At 44.1% G+C, this 4,202-nt stretch overlaps 1 pseudogene; it reads left to right on the top strand.

Moving 5' to 3' along the window:
* Nucleotides 1–682: 682 nt before the first annotated feature.
* LOC142047747 (olfactory receptor 11A1-like) lies at nucleotides 683–1,596 on the top strand (annotated as a pseudogene).
* The last annotated feature ends 2,606 nt before the right edge of the window (nucleotides 1,597–4,202 follow it).

Genomic DNA, 4,202 nt, shown 5'->3' with positions numbered 1-4,202 from the left:
CCTTGATACCATTGTCACTGTTACCGAGGCATGACTTCCCCATGACCTATTCCATGTTTTCTTCTACAAAAGAGTTAATCCCATCCAGGAAGATGGTTCCAGTTAGAAATGACATTTACAAAACTAAATGGAATGATAAAATGGACAAAGACAAGTTCCCCATACTCTCACAGAAACCATAGCAAAGGAAACATTGGCAGATCTCCTTAATCTAACTATCCATCCTAGGTTCTTTCACAGGGTATCTCAGAGCAAGATGGACTCTGTAGTACAAATATGTATAAAAGAAATATAAGCCCAACAACAGGATTATTCTGAGGTTTCTGTATAAAGCCAATGGAGTGACATTTAACTCTCCTTAATCTACAATAATAACCTTAGACATTGTGGCTATAGTAATATACAGACGTTTAGGAAGCTGAAGGTGAGATGCATTCAACCATAGAGACACCGGGCAGTAGTTACATTTCCAATATCAATTAACATTGGCCTTTTTTTGAAACTTTTACCCCAAATGCCAACACCCTCTGGATTCTTGACTCAACTGTTGGGATGGCTACGAGCAGGGAGAAGCCGGTATTGAAAATATGACTGTTTTATAATGGACTTTAGATTCTCAATTCCAAATTTATTTTATTTCCCCTAGATGAAATTGATGACAAACATACATGAGAGAAATCAAATGAACATCACAGAATTCATTCTCCTGGGATTTGGGGATCCCAACTTCATATTCTTCTTTTCCTGCTGTTCCTAGTGATCTATGCTGTGACCATGGCCGGGAACATCCTCATCATTGTGCTAGTTGTAATTGATCAGCACCTTCACACCCCCATGTACTTCTTCCTGGGGAACTTGTCCTGCTTGGAGACCTGCTACACCTCCACCATCCTGCCCAGGGTCCTGGCCGGTCTCCTGACTGGGGACAAGTCTATTTCTGTTATGGGCTGCATCACTCAATGTTACTTCTTTGCTTCTCTGGCAGCGACAGAGTGTTTGCTTTTATCTGTGATGTCCTATGATCGGTATTTAGCAATATGCAAACCTCTGCATTACTCAGCACTTATGAAGAGCAGGTTGTGCCTCTAACTAGTAGCTGGGTTGTGGACAGGTGGATTTATGTCTGTTTCCATCTTTATATTTATGATGTCACAATTAACATTCTGTGGCCCCAATGAAATTGACCATTTCTTTTGTGATTTTCGTCCAATAATAAAACTCTCCTGCACTGACGCCCAAATGGTGGAAGTTGCTAGTTTCATACCTTCCTCCATATTCACCGGGCCTCCATTTCTATTGACGATGGCGTCTTATGTTTATATCATCTCCACCATCCTGCAAATCCCATCCACTAGCAGGAGGCAAAAGGCTTTTTCCACCTGCTCCTGTCACCTCATTGTGGTGACAATTTTCTATGGGACTTTCATCATGGTGTATTTGGTCTCAGAGTCTGAGGTATTGAGGGACCTGAACAAAGAGGTCTCTTTCTTCTATGGAGTCCTGACGCCATTGTTCAACCCCATCATATACAGCCAGAGAAACAAGGAGGTAAATGAAGCCTTGAGAAAAGTTCTCCTTAATTTTTTTGTTTTTTAAATGAATACAGCATGATTCTCAGAATCTGAACTTCCTGAATCCAAATGTAGCGTCTGGGTGTTGCCTACCTGCAGCCATCGGACTCATTTTGGAGGAAAATTAGGTCACAAAGCCATATCCGTAGATATTCACTGCACCCTCAGACCCACACTCATTTCTGAAGAAACCTGTGCATCCTCCTTGCATTTGGATTATTCTCCTTTGAGAGTGGATGAATTTGCAAGTAAATATTTTAATTAGTTCATGAGAATAAAATAATTAAAATAAGATACTTAAGAAATTTAGCATTTGTCATCTCAAGTTGTGTCCCGAATGATATTAAAACTGGACTAAAACATACTCTTCATACTTTCTTTTATGTGGAACTCATTTAAAATATTTGTGTAGGTTACACGTGGAGACATTAGGTGTTAATGAAGCTCTAGGTTAAGAAAAATGTGATAAAATGACCAGATTAGGAATAAATTGTATTCAAGGTCATGTCAGTAGTTCAGGTTACTTCATACTGGGACCCTGATGACATCAGGGGTAAATCTGCCAATAGTCACTCTTCATCTCCTGTAATATGAATGTTTCAGTTTGATGACCTCAAATTAGTGAAGAAGATAAGGTAAATAGATAGGTGGGCCAAGAGCTCTCAGTTAGCCTTGGCATACAAATTTCCTGCTCCTGTGTTTCTTCAGAGAGGTGGTGGGTCTCTGCTACACTGCCCTAGGATCAGGTTTCTGACTCAGAAAGGTACAGTTCCTTTCTCTCTGCTCTTCCCTTGCCCCCTGGAAGCAATAATTTGCTTCCTGACAGGTCATTAGGAATGGAAACTAAAATTGTACTGCCAAAATTGTCCATGTCTGTTTTTTCTGTTGGTGTCATCTGCAAATTTTAGAACAATTAGCACATAAGATATACATGCATGGGCCAAGATAAATAGCTTTCTTTCTTTCTTTCTTTCTTTGATATTAAATCAAAAACTCAGGCCTCCATACTGACTTAAAGGAATAATACACATACATGTAAATTAGTGTCAAGGTACTATATATGCTTGATCCAGGCTCCAGAGGGAGACAGGATTTTCTGCATAAAAATGGGGTACAGTAACTCCTCACTTAAAGTCCTCCCATTTAATGTTGTTTCGAAGTTACATCACTGCTCCATTAGGGAACATACTCCTTTAAAGTTGTGCAATGCTCTTTTATAATGTCCTTTGGCTGACTTTACAAGGGAGCCTTGCATAAGTTCTGCTTCTCTGCCTCCTCCCTCTCCCTTCCTCCCAGCACTTCCCCCGCAGCTAAACATCTGTTTGGTGGAGCTTAGGACTTTCTGGGAGGAAGGGAGCAAGCAAACGAGCAGGGAAGCTGCCCCCCACCCCCCGTGGCAGACAAGGCAACCTGGAATGCAGGGGCTTTAGGGGTTGCAGGGCCCTGGGCTAAGGGGGCCCCAGAACCCTGGCCTGCAGCTCTAGAGCCCCTTTCGGAATGTGGTCCTGTGAGCACGAGCTGGAGGACTCAGGAGGAGCAGGGGCAGCCACGCAGCCAGCGGTCGGAGAGAAGCTCTACTTTCCCGTTCAAAGCCGGCCAGAGAGAAGCAGTGCTTTGAAGGGGAAAACACTGCTGCTCTCTGGCCGCTGGCTGCGCGGCTGCCCCTGCTCCTCCTGAGTCTTCTGGCCCGTGCTTGTGGAGCTGCATTCTGAAAGGGGCTTTAGAGCTGCAGGCCAGGGCTTCGGGGCCCCCTTAGCCCAGGGCCCTGCAGCCCCTAAAGCCCCTGCATTCCAGGGGGCCCTGCCTGTGGGAGTATGTGTGTGGGGAGCAGCTCCCAGAATTGCAGCTCCCTGCACCAAACAGGAGCTGCCCCAGGTAAGTGCTTTGCATCTCCTGCCTGCCCCAGGTCTGAGCCTTTTCACGTGCCCTCACCCTGAACTCCTTCCTGCACCCTATCTCCCTCTCAGACACCACACCCCAACCTGAGCTCCCTCTCACACTCTAAATCCCTCTCAGACCCTGCACCCCCAGCCCTGAGCTGCAGGGGTAAGCCAGGGGCATTACCCCACCACAGTACAGTACAGTACAGTATATAATGCCTTTTGTCTGCCCCAAATAAATTTCCTTGGAACCTAACCCCCACATTTACATTAAATCTTATGGGAAAGTTGGATTCATTTAACATCATTTCACTTAAAGTTGCATTTTTCAAGAACATAACTACAATGTTAAGTGAGGATTTACTATATATTTACACCACATTCACAAAACTGTCTGAACTCTTACTGATTTACCAAAGAAGAGAAATCATAGAAGATTAGGGTTAGAAGGTCATCTAGCCCCACCCTCTGCTCAAAGAAGGACCAATCCCCACACACATTTTTACCCCAGTTCCCTAAATGGCCCCCTCAAGGATTGAACTCACAATCCTGAGTTTAGCATGCCAACGCTCAAACCACTGAGCTATCCCTCCCCCCTCCATAACTGCAGCATGCAGGGACATTCCAATTGCTCTCAGCTATGGGACAAGTTTCTAGATCTGAGGGCTGTCATACCAGTGATATACATCCTTATATGTTAAGTTTCAGGGAGAATGGATTAGGAAATTGGGTCAAAATCCAATCATCTGTG

Source organism: Chelonoidis abingdonii, chromosome 14 (genome assembly GCF_003597395.2).
Source record: "Chelonoidis abingdonii isolate Lonesome George chromosome 14, CheloAbing_2.0, whole genome shotgun sequence".
NCBI lineage: Eukaryota > Metazoa > Chordata > Testudines > Testudinidae > Chelonoidis > Chelonoidis abingdonii.
The sequence above is the reverse complement of the archived record's forward strand: the minus strand, read 5'-3'. Positions and strand labels throughout refer to the sequence as shown.